The 15,802-nt window shown below is 32.3% G+C and overlaps 1 long non-coding RNA gene across 2 annotated transcripts; it reads left to right on the forward strand.

Moving 5' to 3' along the window:
- Window positions 1–237: 237 nt before the first annotated feature.
- On the forward strand, window positions 238–15,796 carry LOC148612627 (uncharacterized). 2 transcript variants are annotated; one of them, XR_015924441.1, is made up of 3 exons: window positions 238–555; window positions 9,486–9,628; window positions 11,579–15,796. It is a non-coding gene; the product is annotated as an uncharacterized LOC148612627 (long non-coding RNA). The 2 variants fall into 2 exon arrangements; XR_015924442.1 differs by having other exon boundaries at window positions 13,336–15,796.
- Window positions 15,797–15,802: the final 6 nt, after the last annotated feature.

Here is a 15,802-nt window from a genome sequence, read left to right on the forward strand (position 1 = left end):
TAAAAGAATTAAAAGGGAGCTCAGTGGGTTTTTGACGTGCATGAATCACCTCCTGCCTGGTTTTTATAAAGACTGGTACTTAAACACAACAACAACATTTGGTGCACTTGATGTTACAATTATAAACATGTTAAGTTATGTTCGTTTTGCGGTTATTTAATATCTTTGTTTTGTTTTGCCTTTAATACCTCTATGCAATATTATTAACATAATCGTACTTTGTTAAAGGAAGACATATATCGGCTTTACCAGATATAAAATATATGCTGCTGACTTTAGGCATGTTGTAAGGTTTGTCTATTACTTCAACACCAGATACAAATAATCTGACTTTAGGCATGTTGTAAGGTTTGTCTATTACTTCAACACCAGATACAAATAATCGGACTTTAGGCATGTTGTAAGGTTTTTCTATTAGTTCAACACCAGATACAAATAATCTCTTGATATTGATAATTCATACCATGATTAATATGTTCTTGTAACATGAGTGTATTATTTTTGGACCAAGAAAAATACTTGGAAGCCTAACCGGAACGAAAATGTCTCAAGCAGGTAGAGTTGATTCACTTTGTATTTTTTTCCATTCCACCTTTGGTATTGTTCCTCCCACCCATCATATAAAATAATTCAAAATTTACATAGCATGTATTTATTTTAGAATAACCTATAACCCAATGTCATAATTGATAACCAATAAAATATTAACGTGTTAATAAAAGAATAATCAAGGTAATCACGGTTAAAGCGGTAATCAAACGATCAGATCAGCTATAAAGTCAGCGTCATAAAAGTTAAGGAATTAGTTAGCAAGTAGAGGAGCACAATTTGTTCTTGTTGAAAAATGCGTCCATCACACTGGAAAAATAATGCAGCGTTTTGTAAACATCTTCCTTTGTATATTTGGAAGATGATTTGGAATTATTTCTCACAAAGTATGAAGAATCTCTACCAAGAAATTATATTTGTATCTAGGTGTACCATCTTTTTTGGAAAAAACAACGATGAATAATAATTGGAACCCTCAAACAAGATGCTAAAATGTGCTACAAATTGTAAAAAGTTGAAAACAAATTATTCGAAAAAAAATGTTTTTTTTCTTGTTTTCGGTTAAGGAAAAAAAACGTATTAGAAAACACAATACATGCCTTTTCACTCTTCAAATATATACTGTATTGTATATACTGTATTTACCCATTTTCCTGTTTTGCTGCCTTAATTCATATTTTTTAGACTTTTAAGCTTAAATACACCAAAACCTTATTTTGATAAAATGTAGCTGAAGAATTCACCAGCTTCGGTTTGTATTTTTAATGGATGAAAGACATTTATCAATTATTAGTATTCATTATCAAATTTTCAAATAGTAATGATTTTGTAAGATTAGATATATATACTTTTTAAAATCTTTGTTTGAATCCAAATGCGGCGGAAAAATAAGAGATTTCATGAAATACGGACTATCAATTTTTATAATGAACCAAGAAAATAGTAAGGAAAATATTAAATGAAAGAAAAAAATGAATGATAATTATCTAAATGGAAAAACGCTTTAATTCATATCATTTATACTTTTAAGCTTAAAAACACCAAAACCTTGTGTTGATAAAATGTAGCTTAAGAATTCAGTAGCTTCTATTTGTGTTTGAATAGATGAAAGACATTTATCAACTTTTATTATTTCTTATCAAATTTTCAAATAGTTACAATTTTTTAATTTGTTTGAATCCGACTGCGGCAGAAAAATAAGAGATTAATGACATGCAAACTATCCATTTTCAAAACACACCAAAGAAACATAGTAAGGAAAAATATATTAAATGAAAAAAAAAAAGAATGATAATTATATAAATAAAAAACACTCTTTGATTCATATCATTTATACTTTAAGCTTAAAAACACCAAAACCTAATTTTGATAAAATGTAGCTAAAGAATTCATCAGCTTCTATTTGTGTTTTTAATGGATGCAAGACATTTATCAATTATTATTATTCATTACCAAATTTTCAAATAGTTATGATTTGTTAAGATAAGATATATAATCATTTTTTTTTAAATCTTTGTTTGGATCCAACAGCAAAAGCAGCAAAATAAGAGAATTCATGAAATGAAAAGTATTCATTTTCATAATGAACCAAAAGCTTAGTAAGGAAATATATTAAATGAAAGAAAAAATGAATGAATAAATATATAAACAAAAGAGAACATTCCACGAATTTCTAAATTGCATTCAAACCCGAAAACAAATTGTTAACAGTTAAGCATAGTCGTAATTTAAAAACAAATAACGTAATACGACTTGTTTTTACTATTTAATTTTCATTTGACAAACATTTTTTTATACTCAGATAACTCAATTTAATGTTAATATTCAAAGGTATAACGCTCAACCCAAATGAGTTAAAAGGGGATATTTCGGCAGCAAAGGAATATTTGTGGTCGTCAAATGAAATTTGGAGATGGCATATCTTAAAAAAAAAACTAACAAGGAAATTAAAAGGGTATCCATTAAATGCTTTCTACTCGATGAAAAGTGCATATGGATCACAAGTTAATACGTAAAACTAAATATCATAATGAAGAATCAACGATAATAAGACTTAAACGGTTTGACTATTTTTGTCGTCGTCATATACATAACATATATTTTTTTATTCTCTATTCACTTCATTCGTGCTGTTCAAATAAATTTAATTCACCGCATAAAAGAACACAGTTTGAAAAATATTATGTTTCACCGAAGTAACATGTAAATCCGACTTGAATTGCACCATTATAACAGTTCATTAAAACACAGACATGTATTGTACCTTCGAATTTATCATTGATTTATCATTATCTTCGACTATCATTGAACTTTGCCACACTAGTGTTTGAACAAATAACGTTAGTGGATTAGTTTATTTGGGTTATAAGTAGGTAGCAAGTTGGATTATTCTAAAATAAAGTTAATACAAATAAAAACATATAAAACAAGTCATGATAGTGTAACAAAGATAAGTATACTCAAATGTTCGGCCTCATGGTATTGGTTTACACCGAATGACACCGACGAAGAGAGAAAATCCCAATTCTCTAATCCACAGTTTCTTTCAATAGAGTAGGCAAGATAATCATTCTTGAGGTAGCAAAGTGAAACTAAATTACAATGTAATTGTTTGAAATTTTAATCACACAACAAAATATTAAATGTCCATTTCTAATAATGCATTGGAAAATGGATGACGAAAAATAAATATTGAGGATGAATTTTTTTCTTCAATGTAAAAATTTAAAAACTTACACCCCATTATTAATCATTCGAAATGTGTTTAGAAATTACACAGCTGTGAAACAGTTTTGTAAGCTTGTGTAGAGATTTTAACCAAAGAGAGACTATTCAGTTATCTGTCGGTCCAAGCACAACATTCATTTATTGTCGCCTAATATTTCAAGGATTGTCTAGAGATTTTCACTAATAATAAAGTCAGAAACTCTGATTGAAACGAAAAAGTGTTAATAATCGTTCTCTTGCTACTATCGATTCGGACAAAAAGAGACGCTGAAGACGTGAAATTTTGCCACCAATTTTATAAGCAATGAACAATGTGGTGGATGCATTTTTCAACAAACATGCGGAATTCCAATGGGAAAAATTGTGCTCTTTTACTTGCTGACATATTCCGTCACTCTTATTAGGCTGACTTTTTACCAGATCTGATCCAAAAGAAGAAACAAAGGGTAGCCAGGTATTTGATTTCAGTTCCCTCTATATCTATATGATGTATTAACGTTAAACAATCCTAGTTGTAGGGATTTATACATCGCATCTATCAATAAGAATTTGAAATAAAGGATACTTCAGAACTTTGAAGTCAGCCTCATCAAGACCTACGTTAGAGGTCGACGGAAAAGGAAGAGTATTGACCAAACTATACGACAAACGCGATGACTTTTCATTCCGTATTGTCAACTTCCTTTCGTCAGTTGTACCATCCCTTTAGCAAATGCGAATAGAGTGTTCACATCATAACTCATGTCTCATGCCAGAGCTTGCCATAACTATGCAGACTTTTTAGTACTGCGATAGATAAGTAGACTTCTGGAAAAGGGTTATGTTTCTATGTTGCTATAAGATTGAGGTCATCATTTCAGAAGTGTTATGATCGTCATCATGAACTCGTGGATCGTTACGGTTTATCCATCTGCACCAGGAGAACCGGTTTGTTCAACGTGTCATAGTATTCATTTCCTCTTTTGTCTACACCGAACGTAACTTTTTATGAGCAACTATGTGGGTGTTTCTAATATAGCAGAGACCGTTTAACCTACCGATACACCTGGTTCATGCTCTCAGTTTTCAGTTGAGTCCGGGTGTCTAATTTACTTTTGTTTCTTTATACGTAATAATTTGGTTAATACGTGTTCTTTGTTTTTTGTGTCTGCTTTCCCTGTCTAGTCTTTATTCTTGGATTGCATTTTTGTTTCCCCTAGAATCGTGATGAGCAGATTTAAGTCATGTTTGATACCAAGGGATTGGGTCGTAATTTTATTTATTTTAATTTTGCTGAAGAAGAAAAATAAATCCTGCGATACTTTATCCTTAAAACTCTATTTTCCTCATTCTGAGGATCAGATATTACTTGACAAAAGTGTGTAGCATAACGATACTTATCACAATTCATTTCAGATTTGAACAAATATATGCTGATATTTTTATCGTCATCATGAACTAGGGATCGGTATGGTATATCCATCAGCACCATGAAAACTAATTCAACGGGTCATAGTTTTCCTTTCCTCGTTTGTCTACCCCGGACTTGACTTTTTATGAGCAACTCGGCGGGTGTTTCTAGAAAAGCAGAGGACCTTACCCTACCGGTGCACCTGGTCCATGCTCCCAGTTTTTAGTGGAGTCCGAGTTGCTCATTTGCTTTTGTTACTTTGTATGTATGATTTTAATTATTTTATGTTCTTTGTTGTGTATGTCTGTTTTCCATGTCTGGTCTTTGTCCCTGGATTACATTCTTTTGATTACCGCTATACCCTTGGTTCCCTTGATTACTCTTTGTATCATTTAGTCATTTTGACTGTTTAATCAAAGATCCTGGATGGACCAGGGGACTTGTCTGAATTCAATCATATCAAGATTGTCATAATAAAACAAAAATAGCAAATATTTCTAATCCCATAGCGATATTATGACTTAATAAATACATTGGAGCTAACACTGTCGACATTATAGAAGATCAGTTGTATGTAATATTTGATAAAATTGTCCAACAATATGCTATAAACTTACAAAAATGCGTATCAGTCAATATTCTTATTTTTATTGTTCTGATTGGTCCAATATTAGCATTTTCTTTTTTTATCATCTGAATATGCGAGTGCATGCTACGTTTAATTTTCAAAGATCGAAGCCCTCGTCACATTGAGTCACGACCTCACTTCTCTCTATAAGACCAACAAAAGATCCAAATTGAATAGTGGGAACTAAAAAATAGTATTTGATATTAGGTAGACATTGCCTAAATCAGCGAGCACTGTGAGCTTCACCATACATTTACCATCTGTGAGGTTGTGAAAATAACAAAGGATGAAAATTTTTGCTTCGCAAATGCAATATATTTATTTTCATTTAAGCAGCGGGCAAAATCAGCGTTTTTAATAAATGAAAGGGGGGGCAATAAATTAATAACTTGAGAAAAAAAGTTTTTCTTTCTCAAAAATTCGAACCCCATACTTCCTTTCCCCTCGCTCTCAATATGGTCGATAACGTTATAGCACTTAGCAGTACTTTAAATATTTTATCCCTTAAGGGCATCTCTAGCACGTCCTTCTCAGTTGCACAGCGAGATACACGTACATGTACGTACATCCACGTGTTTTCTGAACTTTTTAAAAAACATCATATTCACTTCTTCTAATTAGTAAGAAAAAATAGAGAAAGACTCGAAAACTATCATGAAAGATGAATTGATTTTTACTGAAACGTAATTTTAACCTATGTATTTCTGTTTGTTTGGTTTAAGGAAGCGATGAATTTTCTCCGTAAGGACTATCTCTTTTTGTTACTTCCGGGACATGACTTTTTTTGTTAGTATATTGGGAACCTTAAGGGAAATTTAGATAGTACATGTAATAACCGTAGAGCTCACACCTCGCGGTGCTGGCTATTATAATTATATATTTTTCTTCTGTTGTTTTGATGACACTGAATGATGCCCAATGCAAGGTTTTCCGGGTCGATATTGGTGGCATGGGGTTCATGTCAGACAACAAGTTCTGTGATGAAAACGGTGAAACTGGATTCCATGAACCTAAACAATTCCGTCTAGTGACAGAGAAATGACATACTTTAGCCTTGAAGACAATATTTTCGGTTCGCATATTTTTCTTACGCGGACAGTTATCAAAAATCAGAGGAAAATCGACTATAGTGTTTACACAAACTGTATTATGTTCATCTAGGTTGTTGTAAAAATATTCTGACAACGTAGTGATGATCGACTGAGCATGCACGTGGTAGTTGTATTGTATGGACGCAGGCAGTCGACGGTTACTACGTACATGTCATAGTACATTCGTACGTTTGAAGTTTGATCGTGACGACAGTGTAGTGGGTCCGCTCTAATTTTAATGACGATCATAGGGCGTGTGTTCCACGACTTTAACAAGATGATACCCGATCATATTACGCATTTCTTACGTATAAAAACGTTGTAAGCACGACCATTTTACATCCGACCTCACTGCAGATTTTTAGAGCATGTTCAATCTATTCGTAAAATGAAACGACAAATACGACATCATCCAACGAACACAACGACCTCTCTATCATCAGCTGTAATTTCGGCAAAAAAGTTCGTAGTGCGGTCGTGACTAAGGATGTCTGGGGCTTTTATCGATTTAACTTTGCGACAAGCTGCAGAGACAAACGATAGAAGGATCATGATCAAATTTCGATGACGTGCGTTATCATATTGGCTTAATTGGGAGTCAAACCTGGCTGGTCAGTAAACAAAATAGGAGTAATCATGTAAGGTTTTACATATTGGCTGATTTATAGGTCCCTAGCTAGCCATATTAGACTAATTACTAAGCCAATATGAAAAACCTTACACTATAGTATTATGCTATCTAAAATAGCGTTCATATGTTCAACATATTTACTAAGTTGATTCATATTGTTAAATAAGTCCTTCAAGAATTAAGTGTGAAACGATAATTATTCAAATCACGATATCTTTAGGACACTACCACGGTTTTTTGGGGTATTCAAACCAGTATCTTTAGTACACAATCAGTAAATCTCCCTATATCTATGATTGAAATCCTGTATCATTGGATAAGCGACCCGCTTTTAAGTATTAAAACCGCTCAGCATCGATACTTTATTTCAAGTTATTTATTTAACCGGTCGATATAATATGAATTAATAAACAATTGTTCAAATATCTTATTTTCATAAATCTGTATCTTATAACTTATCAAATACTGATAGACCATGTAAAATTTCAATAAACAAAGCTTTCGCATATTACGTAGTATTCATAATTTTTACGTGACACAATAAAAAAATGCGAATACAAAACAACAATTGCGTATAAAAATTAGATGTAAACACGTGGCAACCAAAAACACATACTACAAACGAAAATATTAATTCAAATTTGAAAAATCGGAAATGAAAGAAATGCTGAAAAAATCTGGCTTTGAGATAAGTGCAAAATTGTATAAAAAATCAAAATAGTTTCATTTTCGAAATAATGATAAACAAAAATAAAATGATGAAGTTTCCCTATCTATCTGTAGTGCCATACGATATTTTTTAGAAGAAAATTTAAGATAAGCGGGGAAAGCAATAAATATTTCAACTGTTTATTTTTCTATCGTCAGTTCAAAGGGAGAAAACTCCTGTTATTCATACTTATTTGTATCAAAATGAAATAGATTTTTATTTTACTGCATCTTATAAGTTTAAGAAATGTATTTAACTGTAAAATGAACAATGTTTACATTATGTAATGAAATATAGAAATAATGTGTAGACAATTTTATTTGTACGAAAATCAAATTCAATGTTCGGCTAAAACCCATTTAATAATTTTCAGGAATAATCTTAAAAATAAGACGTTGACTGAAATCATATTATCCTTCTTCCATGTGTTTTAACACCAGAAGCGGACAATTAACGTTGATATCTCAAAGGTGTGATATATAATATATTAATTTGTGTCATGTGCATTTACATAAATTTTATACATGCACTTTTGAAAATTTGGGGAGCTGAAAAATTATTTTATCAGTTAATTATATAACATTACATAACATCATACAACAAAAAAATACCAAAGTATCAAAATAGAAGGCCAACTCAAAGACATTCTAATCCAAGTACATGACATAAACGTGAAAACGGGAAACAGCGACTAACAAATTGACTGAATTAACAAGTTATTTAAAGAGAAAGTATCATGTCATTCATTACACCCAATCAGTGTGAACCGATTAGGGAATGTATTCTGTATCTTTTTTCACTTGTGAATTATTTGTCTGTGTTTTTTTTTCTTAAAATAAGGAGGGGCGCAGGTACATTATCTTACACTCAGAAGAAGTGTTGATTATCTTTATAAGAATAGAGATATTTGAAAACTCGTCTTCATACCTTGAGTGCAACATCGTTAAGAAGGTCGATTAAAATATCCTGAAATGAAAATAAAGATATATCCAATGATCCAGTTTGTTACCTATGAATTCATAAGTTTCAAGCTTCTCAGCAAATTATTCTTTTACATTGATTTTATAGTTTCATTAGCATATGTTAATAGCTACAAAGTTTGATATCTTGACTCGTTTCTTCTTATATGCTTTAATGCATATTATATAAAATTTTGACATTATTAACTTGATGTGAATGTGGCAAATAAACTGAACTTTTTATGGTAAATTCAAAATTATCAGATCCTCCTGTCGTTAATTCGATAAATCAATATCATTTTTAAAGATTTAACAGTATATACGAATTAATAGTCATTTATGCGCATAACACAAGTAGACAAACCATCCAGTATACTAAAATGATAATTTTATTTCTGGATGAAGCGAGATAAATCAAATTAAATGAAATTACTTTTCGAGACAAGAAAACAACGGTTATGTCGAGCAATGTAATGTAATAATAAGCTATGTCCGTTGTTCGATTTTCCCTATTAAAGACTAGAAGTAAATATTTTTTTAAAAAGAAACAGTGCCTTATGTGCATGGTTCGGAACTATTTCATATTCCCAATTAATCAGACAAATATGTGTCGTCTGTAACCATACGCACTGAAAAAAAAATAAATTACAGTGAAAATGGGTTTTAATGTTTAGAAAATTGATACGACCTAATACTGGTATTAAAATATTCGCTTGAGCAGCTATATTTATATTTTACTAGATGTGATGTAAATTAAGCTAAAATTTATACTTAATGAAATGGGCAATATTTTATTTGTAGTACAGACTTTAGCAGAGGAATTACAGTGGGATGTGAATTGGGAATATTTTATATGCCGTTTCAAGTTGTTAAATGAATTAGTAGATGAACTAGTAGAGATCATTTAACCTGATATCAGTATATGAAAATTGTGTTTTCATTGGGTAAGGAGTACATTAAAATACAACATTTAGTTTCTAAAAGAAATCATAAACTTTGCAAAATAACCTAAGAGATAGTATACATATGAAGCAATTTTTATTATTGTATAAGATTTTTTAAAAATGGTAAAAGGAAATCATTTATAAAAATAATCACAAAAAAGAAACGATGATATATGTTAATTAGAGAAATAGCGTGACTCACATTTGATGGAATGAAATATAGTATTAAGGATTATTCAAAAAGGAAAATAGAGTTTACATTCATAAATAAACATTTGAAGTCAGAAAAGAATACAATTGAGGAATGACTGTTATAGTTTTTTTTTTGGTCTATGAAAAAATAACCTCAATATCCTTTATAACCAATAATTATAATATGACGTCCCTAAAAGGATTTGAGACCACAGCTGTGGTCGATTTTCGATTGCTATATGAGCAGCACACGACTTATTGGGTGTAGCTTGTATATGTGTAAATTTTTGCCAACCTTATTTACATAAACAAATGTTCCGATGTGTATCAGCTGTTTTCATTCATATTAGTATATAAAATTCATATTCAATGAAAACATTATAAGTTACGTTTTAGAAAAAGATATATCATATTCCGTAAAAATCACTTACTCACGAACACGGTAACACTCGCCACGTGTCACGTGCACCATAGTGTAAAAACAAACAATAACAATCCTCAATGAATGAAACATTGTATTTTACTATGACCTTATAATGCAACCAACTATTGCCATATCTAACATCTTCATTATACGTAAAACATAAATAAACAAAGTTTCACTAGCGGCCATTTCAACTGACATAGCGTAATGTGTACAGCCAAATATGGACAAAATATGGCGGGTTTAAGAGAGCAACCAAGGTTATAGCGGTAATCAAAAGAATGTAATCCAGGACAAAGACCAGACATGGATTACAGACACACACAACAAAGAACATAAAGTACTAAAATCATACACACAAAGTAACAAAAGTAAATGAGCAACTCGGACTCAACTAAAAACTGGGAGCATGGACCAGCGTAGACAAACGAGGAAAGGCAAACGATGACCCGTTGAATAAATCAGTTTTGTGATAGGAACACTCCATACGCAGGAGCCGAAGTGATGTTGCTACAGATGAAAGGAAAGTTGACAATACTGAATGAAAAGTCATCACGTTTGTCGTAAAATTTGGTCAATAGTTTTCCTTTACCATCGATTTCTAAGTGTAGGTCAAGATATGAGGCTGACTTCACAGTGTCTGTAGTATTCTTTATCTCAAGTTCTTTTGGGTATATGCGATGTATCAAATCCCCGAAATTAGGATTGTTTAAAGATAATACGTCATCTATATAGCGGAAACTGAGATTGAAGGATCTAGCAAAACGATATTCTTTCTTTCTTTCTGATCAGATCAGTTATAAAGTCAGCCTCATAAGAGTGAGGAAATAGGTCAGCAAGTAAAGGAGCACAATTTATTCCCATTGGAATGCCGACCATTTGTTGAAAAACACGTCCACCACACTGGACAAATATGTTGTCGATTAAAAATTCCAGCATTTTGTAAACATCTTCCTTTGTATATTTGGAAGATGATTTGGAATTATTTCTTACAAAGTATGAGAATCTCTACCAATAACTATATATTTGTATCTAGGTGTACCATCTTTTTTTGGAAAAACAACGATGTATAATGTTTTTAAGTCGTGATATTAACTGAGTATGGGGAATAGAAGTATACAGTGTTGAAAAATCATAGGTTTTAATGCTATTATATTCAGATAATAGTCTTGAACTGATTGTCTCCAAAAGATCTTTCGAATTTTTCAGGATCCACATTGAATTAATACCACTACGGGAGTAACAAGTGTTGTAATAGGACAGCAGACCCTCTTTGACAATTGTGAGTATAGAAGTTAAAAGTTTTAAAAGAGGTTTGTTGGTACATTTTGCAGATCCAGCTATAAAACGTTGTTTGTATGGATTCTTGTGAAGTTTAGGAATCTAGTACATAGACGGTAAATCACAATCATCGTCCTTGGTAGAGAGACCAAAAGAGGATAGCACAGATTTATGGTTTTCCACAATCTCTTCTTTGGAGAGAGTGTTACTGCTTTTATTTTCTACGTCTACCTCTGCTAATAAACATTGGATATAAAACGTTTTGCGGACAAAAACAATGTTGTTTTGGGCTTTGTCTGCTGGTACGACAACATATTACGAAAATGTAAAAAAAAGTACCGTAATTGTCCTTTAGAATCGAAATAAATCACGAAAACTCCATTTTATCATTGTTTTATCACAGGTCGACTATTTATTTCGATTTTTTCCCTTCGCTCTCGCTCGGTATAAATAATGCCACATAAATGGTCAACCCGTTGTTAAACAATGATAAAATGGAGTTTCCGTGATTTATTTCTTAAATTTAAAAGCTTTCTTGCGACATAAGAAATACACTTAGTTTGCACCATTAGGTTAACCAGAAAGACATGGTTACAATATAACAATATAACACAAAATTGAAAGCTGAAAAATGTTTGTTTGTTTGTTTGTTGGGGTTTAACGTCCGAGCAGCAATATTTCAGCTATATTCAGACGATGAACATGAAATGGATGATAAAATGAACATGAAATGAAAAAAAAAAGGGATGAGACACAAGGACAATAGGGTCGACAAATTTTGATTGCCACTGGAAAAAGGGGGGGATGGGTAAGGTCGGGCAATTTAGCCTCCTGTGGCGGAGCGCAAAGGTTCCTTCTCCTATCGAATACCACAGCAGGGTTCTTTAACGTGCGAGGAACGTGGCATCTTTCCCAACACGGTGCACCACTATGGTTTGCGGTCAGGTTTTCCGTATTATAGCCTGACAACCCCTGCCTGTAACACGCCAGGGGTACCCCATTCCACCACCTGGGGCACACATCCCAGTTGCTCTGTGGGCAGAGCGCCTAGCCCCCGGCTAGGTTTCTGAACACTATTTAGTCGCCTTATACGACAAGCTTAGCGCTGCTGCAGTCCTATTCTTTTAACACCCGGACCTGCACGGGGCGCTGAAAAATGAGATGAATAATGTAATTGAAAGCAAAATTAAAAAAAAAATCAAATTAAACACTTAAAATAACAAAAAAATGAATAACAATTATATGACAAAACTAATTTGAAAAGTATAAATAATTACGATTCAATTGTTTTAGTTAGAAACTTTTAAGTGGCAGTCGTAGAAAAATCAGATAGTAGGTGATTCATGAATGTCAAAAACCCACAGAACTCACTTTTGGTTCAGACACAGTTAAAGATCACATAACCAATGCTAGCTTTTCATTCGGTTGTTGCACTTTTGAGTAAAAATATATAAATTGTACATGAAACTGGAACTTTGCAAGAGTTATCGTTTTTTATTTGGTTTGGCTTGTTTGATTTAAGTAGCAGAGGAGTGTATGATTTTGCCCAAAACTCTGATCTAAATACAAAAAGGATTATCGTTATGTAAAAATATAGTATATGTAGACCAAAAGGCATCGTTTGCAGTGTATGAATTTAGTACATACTGGTACTTAAATATAGGGAAACATTTATGTTGAATAAAGAGTTAAATTTAACATGCATTTGTATGTTTTATACGCACTTTTCTTTAGATTTTTTTTTTGAAAAACTTAAACGTGTGTATTACAAAGAAAGCTTAACTATGTTTTTACTCTCATTGTTTTGTAGGAGAGTAATCAAGGGAACCAATGTTATAGCGGTAATCAAAAGAATGTAATCCAGGGACAAAGACCAGACATGGAAAACAGACATACACAACAAAGAACATAAAGTAACTAAAATCATACATACAAAGTAACAAAAGTAAATGAGTTTATGTTGCAAGTTCTTAGTTTATTTTGGGCTGCCTAGTTTTACATTTTTAAATGTAATTTTGTTCTATGTAAAGATTGTCTCATTTTCCTGTTTTCACGTTTTGTTTTATTTACCTCATAAACTATGTAATTCTATACAATAAATTTGTAGAAGTAAATATCTTCTTCTGTATATTTGAAAAATGATTGGGAAGTATTTTTTACAAAGTATGAGGAATCTTTACCAAGATCTATTTATATTTGTATCTAGGTGTACCATTTTTTCTGGAGAAACAACGTTGTGTAATACTTTTGAATCGGGAATTTAAATGAGTATGGGGAATCAAGGTATACAGTGTTGAAAAATAATTATTTTTTAATGGTATTATATTCTGATAATAATCTTGAATTGAGGGTCTCCAAAAGACCTTTCGGATTTTTCAGGATCCGCATTGAATTAATACCACTACTTGAGTAAGAAGTGTTGTGGTAAGACTGGAGACCCTATTTGACAGCTGAAAGAGGTTTGGTGGTACATTTTGAAAATCCAGCTATGTAACGTTGTTTGTGTGGATTCTTCTTGAGTTAAGGAATCCAGCACATAGTCTGTAAATCACAATCATCGTCTTTGGTAGAGAGACCAAAAGAGGATAGCACAGATTTATGGTTATCTACTATCTCTTCTTTGAAGAATGTGGTGGCAGTATATGTCTTATCACTGCTTTTATTTTCTACGCCTACCTCTGAAAATAAACATTTGATATAATACGTTTTGCAGTCAAAAACAATGTTGTTTTGGGTTTTGTCTGCAGTACGACAACATATTTGTCTGGTATAGTGGACAATGTTTTTGCTACATGGGGATTTTGAAACTGATGTAGTATTGACAATCATTGATGTACTTAAACTTTTATTGGTTTCAAAATTAAAGACCTCATGGCCTTCATCCACTCTGACAAAGAATCAATGTCTCCTTGTTCTCGTTTTATCAATTTCTTTGGTAGTCCTCCACGGCATACATAAAACTTTAAAGTTATAATTCCTACTTATGGAGCGTGGTTCACGGTACTTGGGACCTTTAGAAAGGATCTTAAGTAGAGATTCGCTTTCAATGATGCTTAAATCTCCCGTAATGACTATATTTGAATGGAGAGTTTTTGCGAGAACACTGAGGTGGTTTAGCCTTGAAGTCTTCAACCTCGAGGTTCTGCAATTCTGCAATAGCCATTTATAATTTTTATTTTTCCGTTACCATGGCAATACAAAAATATCGATTCATTTTTGCATGATATTGTGGAGCTCATCAAACTCCACTACCACACCAATTTCCAAGTTCCTGCTCACCTAGGTTTCCGATATATCGCAATGTTCTATATTATGACCTATCTACCCTTTCTGTCGAAGCGCCCCTGCTTTCAATTTTTTTTTATTTTGGCGTGTACATCTGTTGGGTTAAACCCAACTTCTGAGAATGTTTCAATCTAATTCCTCTATTAGTTTCTCAGAAAGCACGTGGATATGTTCACAGGTAAACCATAGTAAAGAAGAAACCAAACCGTGTAAAAACGATCATGTTCGGGGACTTAAATATATATCCAAAAATCAATTATATACAAGCAGTCCTCGAAACCAAAACTTTCGAAATAGGAAGGCTAATCAATCATCGGATGAATTGATGTTTTAAAGGGAAAGGAGCGTCGTTGTGTCGTTTTGTGTCTAATTTTTGTTTTACGGAAGGTGACAACAGATTCATTGAAATGTCAAAGAAGTTTTAAGTAACAATCTAAGTTTATTTGATGTACTATAGTTCTACATTTAGATAAACGCAGGCTGATAGATACATAAGTATTAAGCCACAATGACAAAATATGGATTTGTATCTAAACGTATATACCGTTAGCTATAGATATATATCCATATTTTGTACTTTTTCACGTATGATCAGAATTAAATACTGGGGTCTGAATCATCACTGATGACGTGTGCCCACTGATCGTATCGTTCTAGTGTGCGTTAAACAATTTAAATAATGTGTAGTTTTTTTATTGTGTCTTATTTTATAATTTGTTCCTGGTAATAATTGTGATTTTACAGGGACCCCTAAATTAAATGTCCCTGGGCTACTAGCAGAACGAAGTGAAAATTGTCATAAAAAATTCACAATGACAATAGTATAGCATTATAAGAAAAACAATCGAAACTAACTGAAATAGTAAACATTGATTTTATTGATTTAAGATGCTGCTGAACCGTTGAAATGTTGTTAGTAACGTACGTTTGGATTCAATGTATTTTGAAGTACGAGTGCACTATGATCATGTTGGCTGAAATTTCCAATGTTA

The sequence above is a fragment of the Perna viridis genome, chromosome 7 (genome assembly GCF_037379345.1).
Source record: "Perna viridis isolate PV_CMFRI_1.1 ecotype Kerala chromosome 7, ASM3737934v1, whole genome shotgun sequence".
Classification (NCBI taxonomy): domain Eukaryota; kingdom Metazoa; phylum Mollusca; class Bivalvia; order Mytilida; family Mytilidae; genus Perna; species Perna viridis.